Source organism: Macrotis lagotis, chromosome X (assembly GCF_037893015.1).
Source record: "Macrotis lagotis isolate mMagLag1 chromosome X, bilby.v1.9.chrom.fasta, whole genome shotgun sequence".
Lineage (NCBI taxonomy): Eukaryota > Metazoa > Chordata > Mammalia > Peramelemorphia > Peramelidae > Macrotis > Macrotis lagotis.
Genome location: NC_133666.1, coordinates 508896045 through 508922129, shown reverse-complemented (window position 1 = coordinate 508922129; position 26085 = coordinate 508896045). Strand labels below are relative to the sequence as shown.

Below are 26085 nucleotides of genomic sequence, written 5' to 3'. Positions count from 1 at the left end.
AAGAGGACCATGACAGTAGGGAGATGATGCCATGACAATCACATGAATTGGATCTGAGTGGGGGGGCTGTGCTAGGTCACCAACTCACTTTCTCCTCTGGAGCCATCTGAATCCAGTGACCAGATATGAATCAGGACAACTGGATTTGACCCTGAATGTGAGGCTATCAGGGTTAAGTGACTTGCCCAAGGTCTCTTAATCCTGTAATTCTATAAATCCAGAGTTGTCATTTCCTTCTAGCAAAGGTCTGAGACTGGATTTGAATTCCTGTCCTCCTGACACCAAGGCCAGTGTTATATTCACTCCACCATCTAGCTGCCCTTGCTGTGTGTCAATGATACACATTTCATGGTAAATGAAGACAAGTCACAATTTATCTCTAAAATCAAGCAAAACAAGTCTAATTCCTGTTCACAAACTATTTTCTTTTTTTCTTTATTGATGCCTCTTACTCATTTTCAGGTAAACTCCTCTACTCCCAGCTTCTCCAAAACCTTTTATTGTAAATAAGCTTTCATTTGTACAAGAAAAAAGTTAAGCAAATAAAGATTATTAGCTCTTAGATTGAGAAAGGGGAGGAAGAAGAATATATTTGGAAATGGTGATATGGAAACATGAGAGATATCAATAAAAATAGAAATATATGACATATCCATGTCATGAAAAGACACCAAAGAAAGACTAGTGGGAGGATATTTAGAATTATAAGGGGTGGGGGTTAAATCTACAAGCATTAAATGAAGAAAGAAATTGATTTCTAACAAGTTTGAATATAAAATTATATGTAGGAAGTACTAGATGCTTTTCAACTTCTTTATCTGAGTGGTAAAACTGAATATAATAAAAGTCTATGATTTGTGCTCGAGGTAAATAGAAATTTTCATCATTGTTATGCCTTTGCAAGAAAGATCGAGATTGAAGTTTCACAAATTAGTTTTTATAACTGGGGATTGCAGATATTTTAGTCCTCCAAATGAGTCTCATAATATCAGTGATTTTCAAATCTTAGGAGATGCTTAACTAGGACACAGTAGGATGGATTTAGACACAAGGCATTAATTTTAACTTTGAATTCCCTTGCTTTTGTGATTTTGAGCTTTGGACCTAGCATTATTTCAATCAAATTTATCATACAAGGGAATGAATGACATAGAGGAAATATATATAATAGAAAAGGTAATAGAAACTGTCCATTCACCTTCTTCTATTCTTTCTTGCATGAGTGATTAATTTAGGCTTGAGAAATGTATTTGTTCATAAACTTAGTAAGTTTGTAGTTATCAAGTTTTCCACCATGGTGTTATTGTGATGATTTAGTGTGATGAAGAGGTAAACTCTTTGGGATTCTCAAAAGTTAACCAACAGAGCAAACTTCCTGGAAGAACAGAGGTTTAAGGTATAGCCTTTATAGTTAATTTTTGGGTTCTCTCTTGAGAAGCCTACCTAAATTTAGAAACCAGTTGATGATTTTTGAGGGGTGGAGTCATTGAAGACTATCTGTTAAGCCATGGAATATTCCCCCAAAGTGATTACAGGAAGTACAGATATGTGTTTTTCCTATAAGGGATATTTTGTTTTATCTGCTTATATTTGTCTGTTTTCATACTTTGATTCAGAGAAGGAAAATTAAAAAGCCTGTAATTTGGGACATTGCAATTTTTTTTTATTTTGATGGTTGACTCCTTGTGTGTGTGTGTGTGTGTGTGTGTGTGTGTGTGTGTACATATATATCTTCTGTATTCTGTTTCTAATATAACATTCTGAATAAAAACAGATGTCAGTCAAATATTTATTGATTAAATAGTATTAAGAAGGAGTAGGTTTAAAACTTTTGGATTTTCGGCATAATGAGCACTATTGAATAGAAGCATCAGATTGATTGTATTCCTTTCCTTATGTATAAGCCTATAATTTTGTTGAACAGAATTTGACTTATAATTACAATTCTAGATAGGAGATATAGAGTTTTATATATTGATAATTGTGCCACTTCAAAGGATATGCTTTCAGAGGTTAGTCTCCAAGCATCCAGTAGAGATATCCAAATACTGTGATTATGAATTTTTTACTATTTTGAAATCAATATTGACAGCATATAAGAAGCACATGTGATGACTCACCAATAAATATACATATGAAATACTTGAAAATTCCTTCTTTACTTGAATTAAAAGATAAAATGATAATTTCTGAAGTTTTCTCTAATATACATAGCTCTTCATATTGGCTTTACTTAATACTCAAAGACTGTTACCCATATTTTTCCTAGTTTCTCATCGGAATAGTCTTGTTTACCAAACATCAGAAAGCTGACAACACATTGACATCATATCCTCATGTTTGCTTCTATTCCACTTCAGTTCAAGCAGAAAAGACAGACATAGACTGCCTAGAGATCATCCTCCTATGTGCATTCCAGTGACACTAAGCTAAAGTATGCATTACTGGTCAATTGACTACAATATAGGACCTCTCTGTTGAGGATACTTTATTGGGATTGTTTAGTGTTCTGGATCTCTTATAAATGATGTGGCCCCAAAACCTGGGTGATACTGAAAGCCATATAGACTGAAGATGAGTGTCTTAAGCTTTTAGTGGTGATGTATTCAATCTTTGTCTGGAAAAGGGGATTGGGATCTTCATTCGTGATAAGCAAAATTTTATGTGTCTCCAAATAAGCATGGTTCAACTTGATATTCCTAAAGCATAGTTGTGACCGTGTCATCCCTTTGCTAAAGAGACTTCACTAGCTCCCTATTGCTTCTAGAATCAAATATAATCCCCTCTGATATTTAAACCCTTTTTTAGTTTGACTCTAGCACATTGACTGGTACATACTAAAGACTTAATAAGAGCTTGATAACTTTGGAAGTCAGCACTCAGCAATAGCCCCTTTAAGGGGCTGCTGGTGTAAACTGAAGAATAAGCTTTGTTTGCATAGGTACTGCATAGAAGGGTTTGCCCAGTAGAGCCTGGGCAAATGGAGCTATACCTGAAGGGAAGGAGACAGAGGATTAGTAGAACAGTGCTATCAGAATACAGACAGCTATATATGGCTCATAGGACAGTTAGGTGAAATAGTGGATAGAGTGTTGGGCCTGAAGTCAGGAAGACTTCATGAGTCTGAATGTAGCTAGTGACTCTGGGCAAGTCTCTTATACCTATATGCCTCAGTCTCTTCATCTGTAATATGAGTTTGAGAAGGAAAAGGCAAACCATTCTGGTACTTTTGCCAAGAAATCCCTAATGGGGTCAAGAAGAGTTGGACACAATGGAAATGACTGAATAACAACATATAGATCATAGATTTAGAGCTGGAATGGTTCTTAGGGGTTGGAAAGTTCAACATGTTTATCTTTACAGCCAACAAAACTGAGACCCATAGAAATTGTGACTTGATCAAACTTGAAAAAGCTAAGGAAATATGAAAACTGATGTGAATTTATGTTTTCTGATTCTAATTCAGTGTTCTTTCCATTGTACCATATCGCTTCTCCCACAGGCCTTCGATAGTTCATTGCCACACATAAGAAAAAAGAAAACAACCCTAAGGTCCAAAGTAATCATCTAAGAGAGTAATTGAAGTTAAAATAAAAGTACAAATTCTGACTCATTTTCTGTTCTAATCAAATAGTAAGCATGAAAGAGTGCTTAACAAAATTAAGGGATTCAGAATAATTAATTAAATAACCAAATTGTATTGATTAAATGTTACATTTCAAGTCCTGTGCTAAGTACTGGAAATACAAAGAAACAGGGAAAACATTTCTTGCTCTCAAGGAGCTTATGTCTTGATCCTAATGGGGAGGAAATAATGTGTACAATTGTTATATCCTGGATACATATTGAGTAGATACAAAGTAACCATAAATTTTAAAAAGGAATAAATACTGAGGAGACTTGCAAACAATGACATTTGAATTGAGATGGAAGGAAACTGTGGGTCCTAAGGAGAAGGAGGTGAGGAGAGAGGGCATTCTGGGGAGAGGGAATAGCTCTATTGAGATGGGAGATGGAGCATTGTATGTGAGGAGCAGCAAATAATTTAAATGACTTGTAGAATACTTGGAAGAGAATATGTAAGAAGATTAGAAAGGGACAAGATTTCAAAAATCTTTAAATGCCAAATAGGGAAATTTATATTTGGTTTTGGAGGTAATGAGGGAACCCCTGCAGCTTATTGAATGTAGGAAGCATTCAGATCTGTACTTCGGCAGTTTGTAGAGGATGAATTGGTATAGGGAGAGACTTAAAGCAAGAGGACCAAGAAAGAAGCTCTTGGAAATAGTTGAAATGAAAAGTGATGAGGACCTGAAATGAATTGGTTACTCTGTGCCTGGAGAAATGGGATATATGCTAGAGATTTCGTGGAGCTAGAAATAACAAAATTTGGCCCCCAAAGTGATATGTTTAGTGATAGAGAATTTGAGGACACCAAAGGAGCAAATCTGCCTGACCCTTGATTTGTTGGACTGGGTGCTTTCCAAGGAACTGGGCATACACCCTGGCTCCTTTCCAGACTAACAAAGAGAAACATGAAGAGAAATGCTTCTGGATGCAGAATATTTCAGTGGAATTGGGATGAAGGAGTAACAGACATGGTTTTTATTTTCCATGATGCTATAGACTTGCTTTAAGATCTCAGGCAAAAGATTAACCCACATTTTCCTACCCTTTCATTGAAATCCTGTAAATTAGTCTTAGAATTAATATTTTTGGGCTCAGTCAAGTCATCTAGTTCCAAATATAACTAATCACATATCTTTTATAAAAGATTTTGAAATATCTTGATGAAATACAGGTTTCTTAATGTCTATGGTATGCTCCAGATCTACCCATCCAGTAACCATATCAAAAAATGAAATTATGTTAGTGTATCATGAATTGTTCTTAATGACCCGTACTGAAGCATGGTGATCACCCATTCTTTTCTAAATGCTAACAAACCACCCATGTAATAATCCACTCCAGAATTTTTTTCTAGGAATTAATGTCAATTTTAAAGGTCTGTAGTTTCCAGAATCTATCTATCTCTATTACAAAAATGGGATAACATTTTCTATCCTGTGCTACACTGTCAGTGTTCCAATAATGTCATCTGTGTATTCATCAGCTATTTTATTATGCACCTACAAGTTGCAAAAGACTTTGCTTTGTGCTAAAGGTATATGAAAGTAATCTTTAAATTTACATCCCCCATCCCCTAAAATATAATTTGCTTGAACCAGGCCATTTGAATTAATTTAGGGGCAGTTACATTACCCATTTTCTACTATTTTTTTTCCAGCCTGAAGATTATCTTCCTTGATAGAGAAAACAGAAACAACATTAGGGTTGAATAATTCTGCTTTCCTCTTAGTCCTTTTAAAACCCAAGGGAGTATTCCCAACCTAAGAGAATCATATAAGTCCAGAAGACTGCATATGTGTTCCTAGCAAAGGAAGAGGTTCCCTGGAGAGGGAAGAAAAATATGCTAACTAATGATCTGGTGGCATTAATCCCATGTCACAGGGCAGCTTCCTGGAAACCAAAGTATTTGAGTTCCTGGTGGAGTATGGTGGAAGTTCTAATAGGAAAGATGGTACAGATGATTAATCCATCAAGAGATAGGCTTGAATGAACTTTTGTCACAGTCTAGAGTTGCTGAAATGTCATGTTGCCTCATAAAACATATGTCACCACATACTGGTGCTTTACCCAGCTGTAGGAACACTGAAGTTCCACACTGCTCCAGGAGAGGAACACATATTCAAAGACTAAGAAACTCCCCCAGCAACCAGAAGTCCTCTTTCCTATCACTTTGTTTTTCCAGTATAGATGGTGGTTTAAATCTTTTTATTTTGATTTTCACTAAGAAGGCTCAAGGACACTAGTTAGTGCTTTTTCCATTGATAAAGAATGTTTTCCTTAATGAAAATGTAAGAAAGGACAGGCACCTTTCACAAATAGACCACAGATATATATACAGAAGCACAATTGATTGAGAGGTATAGAGCATATAAGACATGACTGAAATGTAGCATTAGTTGATTTTTAAAATGCATGGATTTTACAAAAACTATTCTCTGTCTTACAAAAGCTTTCAATGTAATGGCTAGCAACAATAAAAATAACAATTATCTTATTTAACTTTCAACACCTTTTCTTGCCTGTTTCCCCTATTGATGGAGGCATTGATGATAAGTAAAATGGCTAAGTAGTGAGCAGCTGAAAGGAGGGGGAGGAACTAGATACTTTAGAAAATGGCTAATTGGCTTAATAAGGTTGACTCTAATGGAAAGACTTCCTGAGTCCCTGTGGGAAATGAGCATCAGAAGATGGATAAGAAGTAGGGGAGTAAGAAGAGAGCTATGGAGCAGAAAGATGAACAAACAACATAAAACTGTGATACCAAACTTCACGCTTGAAGGCTTGGCCCTCCCTTCTTTCTTTCCTAATTTTTTGCCTTCTTTATTTCTCCCTTCCTTTATTCTTTCTTTCCTTCCTCCTCCCTCCCTACTTCTTTTATTTCTTTTTCTTTTCTCTCTCTCTCCCCCCTTTCCTCCCCACCTGATCTTGAATTCTAACAGTTGGCTTTTTGGAAGTCTGTTGGCTAAAAATTATTTTCTGCTTCATTCTTAGTTATTTGATGAGAGTGCTATTAGAAGCTGGTATTTTCCAAGATTTTTCTAAAATTGATGTTATCTGTTTTGGCTTCATTTTTGGACATACTAATGATGAATGAAATGTGTATTATACATATTTTGTTAACTTATGGTCTTTCTTAAATTTGTGAAAACATTCCTACTTTTGTTTTCTCCCAGCCACATTTTTATGCATCTCTCTGTTGTTGAAAAAAAAATTCTAACAAGTCACCCATTATATTTAGATATGATGAGGCTCACTGAACCTATTTTTTGCCTTCCCATTAGCTCAGAATAATTAGTTATTCATCTTTTAAGACAAGGAGCAAAAGGCTTTTTGGTTTAACCCCCTGTTTGTTTTCAAGCAGGCCTCTAAATTTTTAGATTTTTTTGGCTAAGTCAGAAATCTTAGAGACCGATTTAAAACTCGAGTACATAAAAATGTGTCAATAGTTCAGGATGACTGATAGCCCCCCTTGTAACCAAAGCCACCTGCAATTTTTTATCGTCTTGCAGTATAAGCCATCTTGAACAGATAATCAATTCTATTGCACAAACAGTCACTTCTGTTCACCAAGGAGGCCCTCCCTGTGTCCCCAAGCAGAAACATTGCAAAAATCAATCTGCACAGTCCAAATGATCAAAAATTCTTGAAGATATTAGGGCTTTTTTGAAATTAGTCTTTAGTTCCTATTTATGGATTAAACTAGGATATAGAATTTCCATGTAGTTTAATATATCCATATATATTATAATATATTATGAAGATGTGCAATTTAGTAAAATAAAATACTACTGTCTGAATCTGGCAGGATTTTAATATCCTATAAAGGATTAGATACAAATTTATTTTTTTCTTGCTTTGAAAAATTCATCAGAAGGCAGTGTAACAACATGTTAACACAAGGAATTAATATTTTTCCAGATGCTTTCTACATTTCTGTAAATCAAAAACTATTGCAGTCTGAGTTTAAAATAAATACTTCTTAAGGGCAGGAGGTTATTCTGCTGTAATGTATGCTAATGTATTTGGCTGATTCTGATAGTAGCAAACTGGCTTTCAGACAGCTTCATTCAGAGATGCTGTTTATGGTGCATCTTCCCAATTTTGGCTTTGGCCATCACAAGTATTACCAGTTAGGTTTATAGTATGTAATGCATAAATCTGTGACTTAGACACATCACATTAATGTGATGCAAGGTTTCATTGTAATTTAGACATGGGATAATATTATTATAAAAAACACAACCTGATGTCACTCAAAAGCTCAGCTTTTGGTATATAACTAGAATCTGAAAGTTATAAGATGCTACTTGGACCAGGGTACCTTAATGCCACTCTTCTAGGGAACTTTTTTTTGGGGAAAATGCTAAAATGTAAAACATTGTTTTGCAGTGATGGTGTACACATTAAGGACATTGCCAGATTCCATTTAGTCAGTTAAAAACATGGTTATCTAGCTAAAGAACAGTCACCTTGACCAATGCTAAATCTCAATACAGTATATTATATGCTTTCTGAGTTAAAACAGGAAATGAGGTTGAAAAACATGAACTTATCAACTTAGAAAACTGAATTTTCATTAGTTACAGATTAAGTCAGGATTTGGTGGCCCTGGGTTTTCCATTGATCAACTGTGACTTGACCAGGAGCTGTTAGTAATTGGTCAGTTTTCTTTCACATATCTTACTTGCACCAGCTTCCTAGAATAATTTTCTAGTGATCTATGCACTTCAGAACAGAGCCAAAGCATCTCTGCAGATGACTTAAGTCCTCTCTCCCACTACAGTAATATTAGGAGGTGGCTTTTTAAAGTTTCCAGAGTGCTTTCGTTCCATCCAGGTGGGTGGCACAAATAATGGTATTCCCATTTGACAGCTGAAAATATTGAAACTTTGATAAGGGATATTATTCAGTTTGTAAAGTGTCTCTGGTGAGATTTACATTCAGATCTCTTCACTATTACACTAATAGCCCTATGGTGTTAGTAGTTCAGATTCAATAGGCAACTAAGTTCCACAGTGATTAGTGTTCGTTTGCTTTTGACTTTATCCTCTAGCCAAATAGATATCTGTCTTCCATGTTCCAAACTCATGGACTTCCCCCAGGCCTATTTTAGGGTTTGGAATTCTGGCTCCTAAAGATTTGAATGTTTTACAAGGGCCAATGGGAGGCTTATTCTTCTTGGGGAAGCTTGTAGCTTTGCATGCTAAACGGAAATCAAAACTGCTTATCAGAAACATCTTCATAATCCATTTGGAAATGAAGAATTCAGTCTGCTCTACTTCCATCCCCTCAGGAAACTACACCAAGCTGAAATTCTTCAGTCTGGACTTGTTCTCAAGGTCATCCATGTAATTTTTTCCCCCAAGTCTCACAGTCCTTAGTATTCTCAGAGATAATCGTGCCAGGCCCATCAGTCATTATCTCCTAGTCCTCAATTTTCTTTTTGGGCTTCCTGCAATTTTAATCCCAAGTCTCTGCAGCTCTTTTCCATGGAGGCTTAAGTGGCCCAATTTACAACCAATTTTCAACTAATATTGGCTGCGTTCTTTTAAAATAAATCAAATAGCACTTGCTATGCAGGCTTTATACCTTCAGACTTAAAAAAAATCAAAGGCATGGAAGCAGGGCTTTAAAATAATGCTTTCAAAAAATATAAAGATATGAGAGATCTTTTGAAATCTATGCTAGATGTTTATTTCCTGCTGGGCTTAATTTTTGAATCTAGTGCTATCATTAACTGATGGGGGAAGGGAGACTAGTCTCCCTTTTATCTCTGTACCCATGTTGTAAAAATTCTCATAAAGGAAAATGGTTGTTTCTGAATGTGCTTGTGTGTGTTTGTGATTGTGATTGTGTATTGTGTGAATGTGTGTGATGTGTATATGTGTGATTGTGTATGTATGTGTGTGATGTATGTGATTGTGTGTTTATATGTGTATATATGTGTGAGATTGTGCTTTTATGTGCATGTGGTTGTGTGTGTGTGTGTGAGATTGTACTTTTGTTTGTATGTGGTTGTGTATGTGTGGGATTGTACTTGTGTATGTATGATTGTGATTGGGTGTGAGTGGGATTGTGATTATGTATGTATATATGTGTGTGATTGTTATTGTGTATGCAATTTTGTTTGTTATTCTGTGTCTGTAATGTGGTATGTTCAGGGAAAAGTAGTTGAAAAAAAATCCCATCTTCCTGGGGTCTGTTTTCTTCTGACCTCCTTTAGACTCCTTATCTCTGGCCCCTTCTGTCAGCTGATCCAGCTCATGTCTGCTGACATATGAACCATGCAAAGCTTCTTTTTAAAGAGATTTTAATTCCTGCTCGACAGGCTAGACTGAAGCTCATGAGTGACAGTAGGTTTTTGAAAACAAGAGTGAAAGCTGGGATGCACCTGGTATTTCATTGAATTCTGGATTTTTTTTTTCCTTTAAAAATCCAAGCTAGTTAAAAATCTAAGCTTTAAGTAATAAAATGAGGCTTAGATAGTCAGAAGCAGAGCACTAAAGAAAGAGATCCACCATTTTGGTCTTCTCAGAGACCTCCGTATTTTTCCCTAATCCATCTTAAACCTTTTAAGGCATTTTATGGTTTTCCCTTTGCAGTCTTAACTCATTTCCTTGAAATTTTTTCTAGTCTGAAATTTCATCCTTAATTAGGTCCTGTTTTTTTTCCTCAGTATCTAAGTATCAAATCTCATATGTTATATATAAGACTTCTCACTGCCCCTAAGATGTTTGGGTGAAACAATCCCTTCATCTGTAATATCCTGGAACAAAAGAGTGAGGTAACTAGTGACTGAGATAATCTTAAATACTATGAGACCCAGTTCCAAAGCACAATGGGGTGATTTAGGTACTAGCCTGAATTAATTGCCTTTTGTGAATTTAAGTTGAACTATTAATTTTAATTTATCAGCCATAACAGATTTATTTCATGACAACTGAAAACAAGAACAAAACCAAAGGAAAGTTTTTCATGGGAGTGTGTGTGGGATACATCTTTTCTATTTACTTATTTTTAATCAAATTTTAATTTTTTATTAACCAACATTTATTTTCTAATTCCCTACATCTTCCTCCCACCCCCAAAAGGAAAAAAACCCCCAAATCTGTGTAAGAAATGTTTATTATCAAGTCAAACAAATTCTTATATTGGTCATGTCCAAAAATGCATAGTATAATATTTCAGAGAAACTTTGAAAGACTCATATTCTCTTTTAAAAAGAGTATTAGTATTTTATATTTCCATAGCACATTGTGATTTTTAAAGTCCCTCCATATACAAAAGTAATGATATTATCTATTTGATTTGCTTAACAAATTGATGTAGTAGGTAAATCATAATTATGGAATTGTAAAGAGCTTCAAAAGCCTTTAAATCTGACTAAATCATTTTACTGTTAAGAATACCATATGACAGGGAAACTGAGGTACTGGATGATTTGTGACTTCATTAAAATTATTCGGCAATATGACAGAATGGATTGAAAACCAGCCTTGGAGTGTGAATAATCTGGGCTTAACTTCTGTCTCTGTGTGACCAGGGTAAGAGACTAACTCTTTGTGCTCAGACAGCTTTCTAAAATGATAAATTGCAAGGTAGTTGCTGATCTGCATCGATAGAATAAGTTTCTTCACTGGGAGTTCCCTAAGGTAACAGGGCAAGCTTTAATCCCTAGAGCTTTATAGGACTCACAAGTCTGAACAAAACCAAGAAAATTATTAAGAGCTTTCAAATACATACATACATATATATATATATATATATATATATATATATACACACACACACATACATACATACATAAAATCATAGTAAATATTAGAGCAAATGTTTTAATGTGGCACACTATTTGGAAAGAAAGATGAAGAACTAACTGTTAACATTGTTAACTGTAATAAATTTTCTATTATCTTGCCCAGTCAGACAAAGGGGTGTTGGGTTTGATTAAATATCTTGTTTGAAAAAGTTATTATTTCTACACACTGTGGATTACCAATTTTCTGAGAAATAGGAAAAAATAAAATGCTTACAACTTAAATCATGCTGGACACAATTGAATCTTTCTTTGATTATTTAGGAAGTATTTGTGAATCTTCCAGTACTCTAGATTCATCAGGTCTATGAATTATCAGTACTAGTAGAAATAAGGCTCCAGGAAGTTGAATTATGGTCTATATGTCATATATCTAAATCTATCTATCCTTTATATAATATGTATATTAGATTAACACTTTTTGAAGTTATCTATCTTGTATACCTCAATGGAAATACAGAATTGAATCCTGATATTTTTACAAACAAAAGCGTGCTAGCTCTTTATAATAGACTTCTCTTCCCCCATTACCAGCTCTAAGTGGCATTAGGGTTTTGTCTTTTATTCTTTGTGAAGTTGCTTTTGTTTTTATTCTAACTATCCAGTAGGAGGAATAGTAGTCAGTTTTTTTAAAAAATATACTCAAACAATAACAAGGAAAATAGGATCCAAGCAAAATAAGACACACACACATACACACATACACACACATACACACATACACACAGAGCAAATTTGGAGAACTAGGAGACAAGGAAAAAAGTTTATTCTGGTATCATTAAAGAACAGACATGACAGCTAGGGGTTGTTTCAGATTTATATACTGAATGCATAAGCAAATTAACTGAAATGAAGCTCAATAGCTCAGTAGCTATTACTTCCCATGAAGTAGGTTGAAATCTCTCCATCCTAACCCCCTGCACTTGTGCATATCCAACTATTACTATTACTACTACTACCATTATTGCTCCTGTCACTACTGCTGCAACTACTATTATTACTGCTGCTTCTCCTACTATTGCTACTCCTCCTGCTGTTAAGTTCACTACAAATGGTACAACTCAAATACAGGGCTTTCCTTGAATCTTCTTGCTAGTATAATGTGGATAGGGCCACTGGATCTGAAATCAAGAAGACCTGAGTTCAAATTTCATTTCAGAAACTCACTAGCTTAGGGTCACCAGGCAAGCCACTTAATCTCTGTCTGCCTCAGTTTTATCATATGTAAAATGGAAATAATAATATCACCTATCTTCCAGGGTCATTGTGAGGATCAAATGAGGTAGTAATTGTAAAGCACTTGTCTGTCACATACATAATAAAAGCTATGTAAATGTTAGCTATTTTCATTTTTTATCATAAGTATCTTTGATGCCATTTTTCATAACCTTGTTCTGCCAAATTTCTATTCATTAATATGCTGCACACCAAATATTTACTTCTTCATTGCCTTTTAAAGAGGTCCTCAATATCAGTTCTTTGACCCCTATCTTTTATAACTCATTCATAAGACATCACTGGAATATTGGTATTAAAACGATGAACTTTTCTTTCAGCATCATTAAAAGAACTGAGTAGTTACTACAGTGTGTGGCACACAATAGGCAATTGAAAATGCTCATTATTTGATTATCTGATTAATTTTATCATAGTGCCATGAATAGAAAAAGGGAAGTGAGAATCTGAACAAGTTTAGGAGAAGGTTACTGAGTTTGAAATGTCAATAAGGTTCTGTAATTGGAGATATTTTAGCAGATATTTGGAAATATGGTACTGAAGTTCAGGACTATGATAGATACAGCAATTATTGAATAAATAGAATTTATGGCTTTTAATTTTTCTTTATTCAAGAACCCTGTATTAAGCATTTGCTGTATTTAAAATATTGTGCTAAGAGAGATTAGAGATAAAATGATCTTGGTTCCTGTCTACATGGTACTTATAAACTAGAAGTTTTATGTTAATTGTAATTTAAGAGATTATTTACAATTAATTAAAATTTGCATGTACTATGAACCCTGTGTTATAAGTTTTGCTTGTGGTTGCATCAAAAATCTATGATAAAAACCTAAGTAATGTTTAATGTTATTAGGAATTTTCTCCATCATATCTTTATGTTAACTGGTATTTTCATCTGAAAATAACTTATGTCAAAAATACTTGGAATCATCTGAAAAAGGTTCATGTTTCAGCCTTAGACATTTGACACTTACTAGTTGTGTGACACTGGGCATCACTTAACCCCAATTGCCTTGCCCCCACCCAAAAGTTAATATTCAGTCTATTTGTTTTGTTATTTGTTTAATTGCTCAGTTCTTCAAAAACTGTTCATCTCTATATGATATATGTGTGTTATATATACGGCTATCCTTTATTATTGTTATATAATAATGATAAAAATAAAATAATAATAATAATATACACTTAACCAAATAACTGGTTCTCTGATCATAGTGGATAATGAGCTTACTATGAGAACCATGCTAAAAGCTTTTAAGCTTCCAAATTGTGTCACACTCTTCTAGTTTCAACATGTGAACTAAGTTTGGTTTCATTTAATATTCTGACAAAATTGTGTCCAAAGGAAAATGGTTATTTACATTAATGATTGGGTAGTAGACCTTTTTGGAATGATCTTCATTTATAGTAATTCATGAAACTTTCTCTGAAGTATAATTTCATATGCAGGCATCTATAAACCAGTTAAAATATGAAATGGCCTTCAATCCTGTGAGGTCCCCACTGGTCCCAGGATGATTCATAGGATGATAGGTTTAGATCTGGGATTTGCTTAGAGACCATCCAGTCCAGAGCTAGATTTGGCCTCAGCCCTGGCCTGTAGCTTGCCCCTGTAGATCCCCGTGATTATAAATGTCCCTCCAGAAGAAAATTTGTCTATGATATTAAAATATTATGAATGAATGCAAATGAGAGAGGAGAAAATATGTCAGTTAGCTTTGACTATAATGAATTTTAAGTGGAATATAATGGGTCCTTATGGAATGTAAAATACAAGTTTATAGAGCAAAAAATTATCCTTAGTTTATGCTCTATAAAAAAATTTCAAAAAACAGGCAGCCTGCAGGTTGTAGTTTGACCATCCCTGACTACTCTACTCCCAATATTTACTGGATTCAGAAACTGAAGTTCCCAGAAGTTGTTAGTTGCCTAGCATATGGTACTAATGTGTCAGAGCCTAGAGATAAACTCAGGTCCCTTAGCAGTATGTCCAAAATTCTTTTTACTATATGGTTGATTGTGGTGCAGTGGTACAGAAGGGAGATAGGCTATGTTAGAGATCACAGTAATTAGACCATCTATAAAAATTTATATCTGCAAATATTTAGACAAACTATTATCATCACTTTTTTAAAAAAATGCATTTCCTTGCAGAGCCTTGTTTTTTTGTCCCAGTCCTAGAGGTCTTTACAGATATTGGCCTTTTGAAGATTTGTTTAATCTTGATCCATGCCTGGATCTACAGCAAATTATTCTATAGTTAAGTCTGGTTTTGCCCTAAGATGATATACTGATCCTTTATCATTGTTCTAGTTAGCATTTAGGCCTCTATCCAGTTTCCTTTCTACTACACCATATAACTACTAATGATATTGATTTTGAATATATTGATAATCATAATATGACTATAATCTTACCTACTGTCCTGAATGAAGTATGTTGGTTACATGATAAGTTGTAATAAAAAAAACTTAAGCTGTATTTTTATATTTCAGGAAAATTAATATTTTATAATAAAGCAAGAGCCTCATAGATTTTTTCTTTGACATGAGAGATCTAAAACAGTTGACCTTTGTTTACAGGCAGAATGCATTTGCTGAAGAAAACTACTTCATTGCTCTCTACAGAAGAAAATTTGCCTGTGATATTAAAATGTCATGAAGATGTGCAAATGAGAGAGAAGAAAATATGTCAGTCAGCTTTGACTATGGTGAGTTTGAAATGGAAAATATTGGGTCCTTATGGAATGTAAAATACAAGTTTATAAAGCAAAAAAAGGTGAAGAGAATTGCTATGAGATAACTGATTATCCATTGTATTCATTACTCTCACCCTTGGATTTTCTTTCTCTGCTTTTGGACATTTTGTGACACTGCTATCACATGGGTGTAAGAGTACTAATTATACAATTATAGATGTGAGGCCTTAATGTACCTTAGAAACCTAGAAACATTATTTTTTTGATTGTACATGTTTTGTGCACCACTAGATTGTGACCTTCTTGAGGACAGATATTAGTTTTATTTTTCTTTGTATGGGAAGGGATTAATGCATACTTATTAATTTGACTTGACATAAACTATGAGTGGGGTGTGCTTCCACACATATTGTGTAGCAAAAATTACCATTGACCTTTCTTGAGTGGAAAAGGAAAAAAGGGATAGTTGTAATATTTGCTGCAGGCTTGCTTCCATACCTTGTGCCTGATGCTTTAGAGATCTTCTGATTCAATTCCCTCATTTTATACTAAGGAAAATGAGGGCCAAAGAAATTAAATGATGTGTTCAAGATGACATAGACAGGACTAGGATTTGAAACAGGACTTTTGACTCCAAATCTATTAAGCTTTCCATTCCACTGTACTGATAAATGTTTTAAAGAGAGTAAAGTTATTGTAAAAATAAAGTTTACAGATTATTTTTATACTTCAGTACTAATTATCTGTGTGATTTTGTGGAAGTGACTTAATCCCTATGGGCCTCTTTTTCTTCAATTATAAAATTAAGGTGACAGCCTAGAGTACATCTAAGGCCCCTTCTAGTTTTAAATCTATGATCCTTCAGAGTAGGACTTTAAGAGAAGGTTTTAGAACCCAAATAGGTCAAATATTGACTTCCAAAAGTCAAGGTCATGACTTTGGGGGTAAACATCTGAAGAACCCGCTTACAAATTGACTTAAAACATAATGAAAAAAATCTATTATCCATGCTGGCATTATTTTCAGAATATTGTGTATTTAACTGGTTTTATTAGTGAAAAGGTACAAGTGAAACTGATTTTTTTTTAAAGTTTCAATCTCTATTAATCTCTATCTTTCTGGTTCCAGACTTTTTTTCCCCCTCTTGGTCCTAATTCTTATCTGTTATATTTCAGCACGAATGATGTTTAGTCTTTGGTTTTTCTCAGTTCCTATTGTTATGGTCAAGTTTTCTTTTGGGGGGTCTACAGGGTTTGTGACATTTCCTTTCATTTTCACATATGGAACTCAACTTAATCTTTACCCAGTGGTTAGTAATTCTTGATTACCTATATATGAATGAAGATCAGATACTTCTCTTCTTCAGAATCTCCATGATTTCACAGGTGTGATGTCATTTCACAGATACAGGCTTCAGCCCTTTCCCACCTTAAAAGATGATCTTTGTGGTCTGACCCTACCAAAAATTAAGGCTAGTACCCAACCTGGTGATGTAACCTTGCAAACTTAGTTAGACAGGTTCTCAGATGGCATACCAGTTCATCCCTTCATTTTATTAATAATAATAATACTTGAGACCTAGAAGGTATAACTGACTTTTCTAATAGGTTCACAGATTTAGTTTTTTTTTTAAATTAGGAGTGAAACAAGAATTCCCATTATCACCACTACTATTCTTTTTTTTTAAATTTATTTTCATCCATATGCAAGTTCATATTTTAAGTAATAAAATATCCTTCCACCTTCCTTTCCCACCCCCTTCCCCTCAGCAGCAAATAGGTTAGCAAGTCCATACATATTTGATAAACATGTCTACAGATTATTTATTTGTGGTATAAAGAATTAGGATTAAGGGAAAGAGATACATGTAAGAGATAATTTTTATAAAGCATTCATTAGATTCTAAAGGGTTGTATTTGTGTGTGTCTGTGCACACACGTGTGTGTGTGTGTGTGTGTGTGTGTGTTTCATTTTTCTTCTTCTGGATAGGGATAACAGTTGTCTTAACTCTCTGAATTGCTAAGAGGAACTGCTTTCCCTCAAGGTGGTTCATTTCACAGTGTTGTTGATGTGTACATTATTCTCTCAGTCTTACTCCCTTCACTCAGCATCAGATCCCATGAATCATTCCATGCTTCTCTAGAGTCCAATTATTTATGGTTTCTTATCAACAAGAGTATTCTGTAGTATTCATGTACCATAACTTGTTTAACCATTCCCCAATTGCTAGGCATCCCGGTTCACAGATAGAGTAAGTAGCAGACCTGGGCTTGAACTAAATCTTTGACTCTTAGATGAGTACTCCCCATCCTCCTTTTGCAGTAATGAATTAAAGTTAAAAATGCTTTTTTCTTTGTGATTCAATAAATGTTTCTGTTCTGTAGTTTTTCAAGTTGTGCTATATTTGAGTTAGATGGTCATTCCTTAAATGATATTTTCAGCAAATTCTAGGAAACCCTATTGTCTATGTTTTGGATAGCCTTCTGGAATGAGATGGAATGGGGGAGGGAGGGAAGGACAGAAGAAAAACAAATGTAAGTTGGACTCAGATCAGTGAGATAATGTCTAATATGGCCAAAATGAATTTGGCAGATGTTGTTCTCCTATTTTCCCACTCTAGAGTTCACATGTTGTAACTTGGAATCCTACTTGCATTTTTTTCATACTTATATTTTTATTCAATTTTAGTAACTAAACTGTATCTTTGGATTATAGCCAGGAATGAATATCGAGGAAAAGTTTTGATGTGGATATCTGAAGGAAGAATATGTTAGCATTAATATTTTCCCACTCCCTTTTTTATTTCCCCTACCCCAGGGATATGGAACCCCTAGTTAATGATGAAGAAATCCTTTTCATTTACCCTAGCTGTCTTTTTCTCATCCACCTGAACTCTACTCCCCTTGTGAGTCACTCAAAATCTGTCTGATCCATCTGGAATTCTGGCTCTAAAATTAACAGTGTTTTTATACTATACCTTTCTCCCTCTCATTCCTTTCATCTTATACCTACATAATAGCTACTTGCTTTACATTCTCTTAGATCTTAACCCAGTCATGATAAAAGTTTTGAAGTATGATTTGCTTTCTATTAGTACTACTAGACTCTTTCTCTACCACCTTCACTCAGTAAACTCTTCTCCTTTGAGATTCATGTTATTGAAATTTATTTCCTAACCTAGATGCTGGTGGCTGCCATCTACTGACTTTCCTGGCAAATGTCTTTATCATTCTACCTTTCCTCAAGCATCACTTCTCCTAAATCTTCTCTTCACCCTCATGAAGACCTTTAATCTTTTGTTTGCTGAGAGAAGATGCCAGGAGGCATCTCTCAGAAGAAGGCAAAGAAACATTCCAGGGATGAGGGGTAGCCAGTATAAAGAAAGGAGATGGAGGAAGGAACATCTTTAATCTTTCTTCTCTTCTCGTTTTGTAGAGAACTGTTCTGATTTTGTTTTTCTTCACTATCCAATCTCAACCCAATTGTTAGCCATTTCAACTTTTTGCTATGTTTGCAATTGAATCCCTTGGCCCCTTGTATCCCTGCTCTCTTCTCTTGCCAAACAATGGTCTTGGATTTCTTCCATCATCTACCTCCTCTGCTACTTGTGAACCATAAATCTACAGAAAATTTTACAATTGACATGACTGGTTACATTTCAAACTAATGTGTTTAACCTCAACTGGACCATCACCTTAGCAAGACTCTATTTACTTAAGCCCAGTCTGACCATGTGAGTCTATTATTCAATCAGTTCTTATGATCTCAGATCTCCAGACAACATGACCTTAATCTATCTTTCCATCCTCTCAGAACATTACCCCTCCCCTCAATACTTCGTGATCCATCCATCCAAATTGACTTTTACTCTATTCCTCTCAAGGGAAACCATCTCCCATCACTTTACTCTTGCATAAGACATTTTTAGATTACTAGAAAAACTTTCTGAGTATTGTTTCCTACCTCAATGCTGTTATCACTTCAATATATTCTGTATTTAGCTGCTAAAGAAAGATAATTAAAGTACATTTCTCACCATGTCATCTACCTCCTTAATAATTGCCAGTGGCTCCTTACCTATCCAAGATCAAATATAAAGTCCATGTCCTGGTCATTTTCCACCTTAATGTCTTCTCACATTTTATTTCCTATTAGACACTATATGATCCAGGCAAAATGGCCTATTTGATCCATCTCTTTTCTTTGTCTCATGTGTATTATCCCTGGAATATTTCTTTACCTTCATCTCTTGAGATTCCTAACTTCTTTCAAAATTCTACCCAGATAGTATTCTCCCAATTTAGTATGTAAGTTATTTGAGGGCAGAGATTGTTTCTTGTTTTTACCTTTCTTTGTATTCCCAACATTTTACAAAGTATCTGGCACATATAAAAAATAATAGATGTTTGATAACTGAGTGATTGTTTGGAACTTCAATTAAGGGTTCCATTTTCACAAAACTTCTAGGCACAGAAAGTAAAATGCTGTTTGCTTAATAAAATATATGATATTATGTTTTAGTTAAAATTCCTTCCTTCCATAAAATAGCATTTTAAGTCAGGCCATTGTTCTTCTTGTTATTCATTCTGGGTCTAAATAGCATCTCTTGTTCTTTTCTTGGCATTTGTGAGTAAATTAGTGCTTGTCCCTGCATTAGAACAGTAACCTAAAGAAGAGAATGGTCATGCCTAGGGTATGAGCTCAAATGCAATATTTTGGATAATAGGCCAAAAAATGGGACAAGAACAGAAGGAAAATAAATAAGTTGGTCTTATATAGCTTCTATGACTGGAAGGACCTTAGAAGAGCCTTTATTTTATCTCTCTTCCTGAAAAAAAGAAATAAATCTGAATCACTGCAGGTACTGGAAAATCAGTCTTCCAGTTCAATTCAAAAATCATATCTTGAATCCCTGCTATGATGCTGAGTACTGGAGGATAATAATACAAATAAAGCAAGGCCCCTTTCCTCCTAGAGCGAGGTAGAAGATAGAGATACAACATGTACTTAATTAAAATTAATTGTAATAAAATGTCAAATACAAGTACAAAAAATTATAAAGAACTATATACAAATATAAATACATACAGTGCCCTATCTTAGATACAAATTCTTGTCATAGAAATGCAAAGTTTTTTTTCTTTGACCATTTCCTTTCTTATTTTCTATTTACAAATTTTGTTTGTGTAAAAGGTTTTCTGTTTTATATAACCAAATTGCCTTCTATGATTGCCTTTATTTCTTATTTGTTTAAGAATTGCTTCCTACCCTGTGAAAGTTATGTGGCTAACTTCTCTTCTACTTTCTGAAAATATAATATTTAATATTAAGACCACATTTCTATTTAGAATGTGTTGTGGAACATGGTATAAGATGTTGGTCTATACCTAATTTCTATTCTCCTGTTTCCCAATTTTTTCAGTAATTTTTAATCAAATAGGGAATCCTTTCCTAAGGAATATATTACATTCCACTGAATTGAACATGAATTTTTGAATTCCATTATTTCTTAGTCTTTCTTGTCCAGTTTGTTCCATTGATCTTCCTTTTTATCTTTATGCAGTACCAAATGGTTTTGATGGTTCCTCCTTTATAATTTAGTTTGAGATTCAAATCCCCTTCCTCCTTTTTTCTTTTCCTAATTTCCATTGATATTCTAGATCAGTTATTTTACATATAAAGTATCCTTTTGATAATTTTATTGGGATAGAATTAAAAGAGTAACTTAACTTTGGTAATATTGCTATTTTTCTTATATTAGCATGACCTAGCCATAGCCATGATCATTGTATATTGTTCCATCTATTTAAGTTGCAGCTTATTTTTTAAGAAGTACTTTATAATTAAAACTTTATAAGTATTGATTGTTAAATTGAAAGCCAAGTATTTCATAATCTTCTAGTTGTTTGAAATGAGATTTCCCTTTCTATCACTGCTGTTTAGATCATTATCATTATCATCATTATTGTGTAGGAATATTGTTGATTTTAATTACTTCAGTTAGTATCTTTTACTGATTTCCTGGCAGCGAGGTGGAGCTGTAGATAGAGAGCACTGGTCCTGAAGTCAGGAGGACCTGAATTCAAATCTAGCCTCAGACATTTGACATTTACTAGCTATGTGACCCCAGGCAAGATACTTAGCCCTGATTGCCTCACATCCAGGGCCATCTCCAGTCATCCTGATTCCTATCTGGTCATTGAACCCAGATGGCTCCAAAGAAGAAAGTGAAGCTGGTAAATTAGCACAGGACCCCTTTACTCAAATCCAACTCATGTGTATGTCATGACATCACCTCCCCGATGTCATAGTCTTCTTTGAGAATAAAGGACAAAGAACAAAAGCAAGAATATTTTAAGTAAAAATATTGTCATCAGAAGTAAGATTTGTTTCATTCTTCTTTATGCCTTTATTTGCTTTCTCGTGTTTTACTGCTATATCAAATAATTTCCAGAGCTATTTCAAAAATAATGGGTAGAATAGTCATAATTGATTTCCTCCTGTGTTTATTGAGAAAGCTAGTGTATTTGCATTGAATATATTGATTGAGTTTTAGACAAATATTTTTGATATTACAAAGACTCATGTGCTACCCTATAGGCTTTTAGCCTACATGAATGTTGTACTTAGAAACTTTTTCTATATTTCTTGAGATATTTATGTAATTTTGATGGTTTTACTTATAATATGATTAATCATTTCAATTATTTTTCTCCTATTGGAACATCCCTGCATCCTTAATATAATGAAGAATAACTTGTTGCATGAAATACTTTTGTCTGTATTACAGGATTTTATTTATTTATTTTATATTGCTATCCATTAATGATATAGATCTTCCTTGTTTTTAATCTTCCTTGGTTTAGCTTTTATTTTAGAAATTTCTCTTTTATAATCTGAATCTTGAAAATTATCTTAGAATATGTACAAATTTGATACAGTTCAATTAAATAAATATTAAAGGCATTGAGTTCAAGGTAATATGCTGGAAGATTCAAACAAGCCAATAGAGAAACAGTGTGTCGCTTTCAAAGAACTTGCTTTGTACTCATGGGAAGAACTTACAATATAAACACAAATGAGTAAATTCATGGTAATTTTAGGAAGGACAGGTTATCCCTAAATGATTCTGAGAAGAGCTAACATTTAAGCTGATCCTGAATGAAGATATGGATTTTGAGAGGTACACATAAGGAGATCTAGGACAAATACAGAGATAGGAAATGGAATATTGAGTTTGTGGAACAATTAGTAATCCAGTATCACAGAACATAAAGTATGTTAAGGGGAGTAATATTAGATAAGTGTAGGTTAGAGTTAGATTATGGAAAGTTTTCCAGTAGTTTCCAATAGTCCAAGAAACATGGATATTTCTTCACTTTAAGTTTTATTAGAGCCTGAAAATATGAATTTATTAAAATTTATTTTAAAAGCCTTTGATTCTCCCTTTAATTAACTTGTTTTTCTAACTACTCAAACTATGTATTCCTTATTCTTATTTCCAGTTAACTTAGGATAAAAATGATGGCTTGTGTGTATGTCTCTGCATGTGTGAGAATCAACTAATTCTGACTTTTTTGGTGGCACTGTTTACTCATTTATTCCCCTGTAACTCATAGAGGGTCCGTGTTTTCTTTTTTAACTTTCTTCTGATGTTTTTAAGCATTTTTAAAGTATTCGTTTATACCTTTCTGCAAGTTGTATCTCATTTCCTCCTTTAATTTTCTGACCTTGCTCATATTAAACCATAACTGCACTGGAGGTGAAAAGTTCAGTTTCTAACACAGCTGCTTTGATCAGAGATACATTACAAGAAACAAAAACAAAATAGTCTGGATACTCAGAGAAGGATATGAGGTTTTAAAGGAAGAGCCTTTAGAGAAGAAAAATCCAACCCTTTTATTTTATAGGCAAGGTAACTGAGACTTAGTGTGGAGATATAAATTTTCCATGATTACTTAGCTTCTAATTGACCAGTCAGCTCTCATACTCATACACATACTAGTCTCCCTTCCAGCTGTGAGCTATGCTTTCAGCTACTATTTCTGGGAAGCTATGCCCATGCCTTTGATTTGTTTCCCAAAGACATAATAAATAGGTCAGTACAGCAAGAACAACATTTACCTTTATTTATAACCTGACATTCATTAGTAAATGGTAAAGAAATTTGTCTTTTGATACTAATATTAGCTATGTGATACTGGGAGGAAAATCTCAACTTCTTGGGATTTTAGTTTTTATTTTTTCTCTCCATTTTTAATTTTTTTTTGAATTTTACAATTTTTCCCCTGTCTCATTTCCCTCCCCCACCCCCCCAGAAGGTAGTTTATAGTCTACATGGTTTTGATGCTATACATTGATCAAAATTGAATGTTTTGAGAGAGAATCATATCCTTAAGGAAAACATTTAATGAAAGAGATAGCAAAATTACATAAGATATCTTTTTTTTTTAAAAAAAATTAAAGGTAATAGTCTTTGGTCTTTGTTTAAACTCCACAGTTCTTTCTTTGGATACAGATGGTATTCTTCATCACAACTAGCCCAAAATTGTCCCTGATTGTTGCACTGATGAAATGAGCAAGTCCATTAAGGTTGATCATCAATCCCATGTTGCTGTTGGGGTGTACAGTGTTCTGGTTCTGCTTATCTCACTCAGCATAAGTTCATGCAAATCCTTCCAGGCTTCTCTGAATTCCCATCCCTCCTGGTTTCTAATAGAACAATAGTGTTCCATAACATACATATACAACGATTTGTTCAGCCATTCCCCAATTGATGGACATTCACTCAATTTCCAATTCTTTGCCACCGCAAACAGGGCTACTATGAATATTTTTGTACAAGTAATATTTTTACTCTTTTTCATGATCTCTTCAGGGTATATACCCAATAATAGTACTGCTGGATCAAAGGGTATGCACATTTTTATTGCCCTTTGGGGGTAATTCCAAATTGTTCTCCAGAAAGTTTGGATGAGTTCACAGCTCCACCAACAATGCATTAGTGTCCCAGATTTCCCACATTCCTTCCAACATTGATCATTGTCCTTTCTGGTCATATTGGCCAGTCTGAGAGGTGTGAGGCTGTACCTCAGAGATGCCTTAATTTGCATTTCTCTAATCAGTAATGATTTAGAGCAATTTTTCATATGACTACGGATTGCTTTGATTTCCTCACATGTAAATTGATTCTGCATATCCTTTGACTATTTGTCAATTGGGGAATGGCTTATTTTTTTTATAAATTTGACTCAGTTCTCTATGTATTTTAGAAATGAATCCTTTGTCAAAAATACTAGTTGTAAAAATTGCTTCCCAATTTACATTTTTTTTTGATCTTTGTTACAGTGGTTTTGTTTGTGCAAAAGTTTTTTAATTTAATGTAATCAAAATTATCTAGTTTGTTTCCAGTGAAGTTCTCCATCTCTTCCTTGGTCATAAACCACTTCACTTTCCATAGATCTGACAGGTAAACTATGCCTTGGTCTCCTAGTTTGCTTATAATATTGATATTTATGTCTAAATCCTGTACCCATTTTGATCTTATCTTGGTTTGTGCGTGAGATGTTGGTCTAATCCAAGTTTATGCCATATTAATTTCCAATTTTCCCCAACAGATTTTATCAAAGAGAGAGTTTTTACCAAAGAAGCTGAACTCTTTGGGTTTATTAAACAGTAGATAACTATAATCATTTCCAGCTATCTCTTTTGTACCTAATCTATTCCACTGATCTACCACTCCATTTCTTAGCCAATACCAGACAGTTGTGATGACTGATGCTTTGTGATAAAATTTTAGATCTGGTAGGGCTAAGCTACCTTCTTTTGTGCTTTTTTTTCCATTAAATCCCTGGAAATTCTTGACTTTTTATTTCTCCATATGAATTTACTTACAATTTTTTCTAACTCATTAAAGAAATTTTTGGAATTTTGATTGATAGGGCACTAAATAAGTAGTTTAATTTTGGTAGAATTGTCATTTTTATTTTATTTGCTTGGCCTATCCATGAGCAGTTGATATTTGCCCATTTATTTAAATCTGATTTGATTTGTGAGAGAAGTGTTTTGTAGTTGTTTTCATAGAGTTTCTGGGTCTGCCTTGGCAGGTAGAGTCCCAAGTACTTTGTATTGTCTGAAGTTGCTTTGAATGGGATTTATATTTCTAGCTCTTGCTGCTGTATCTTGCCAGTAACATAGAAATGCTGAGGATTTATGAGTGTTTATTTTATAATCCTGTAATTTTGCTAAAGTTTCCAATTGTTTCTAGTAGTTTTTAGATGAGTTTTTAGGATTCTCTAGGTATACTATCATGTCATCTGCAAAGAGTGAGAGTTTTGGTTCTTCCTTTCCAATTCTATTTCCTTCAATTTATTTTTCTTTTCATATTGCTCAAGTTAACATTTCTAACACAATATTGAATAGTAGTGGTGATAATGGGCAAACTTGTTTCACCCCTGATCTTATTGGAAATGCCTCTAGCCTCTCCCCATTGCATATAATGCTTGTTAATGGTTTTAGATAGATACTGCTTATCATTCTAAGGAACAATCCATTTATTCCTATGCTGTCTAATGTTTTTAGTAGGAATGGATGCAGTATTTTGTCAAAGGCTTTTTCAGCATCTATTTATGTAATCATATGATTTCTGATAGGTTTATTATTGATGTATCTAATTAAACTAACAGTTTTCCTAATATTGAAC

At 34.1% G+C, this 26085-nt stretch overlaps 1 long non-coding RNA gene across 13 annotated transcripts in view; it reads left to right on the top strand.

The window, feature by feature from the left end:
- The window catches only part of LOC141502231 (uncharacterized), a 481284-nt gene that overhangs the window by 316663 nt on the left and 138536 nt on the right, over positions 1 to 26085 (top strand). For all 13 annotated transcript variants that reach the window (XR_012472465.1, XR_012472461.1, XR_012472464.1 and 10 more), the window contains one exon: positions 15268 to 15395. This is a non-coding gene — a long non-coding RNA (uncharacterized LOC141502231). The remainder of the gene's footprint in view (positions 1 to 15267; positions 15396 to 26085) is intronic.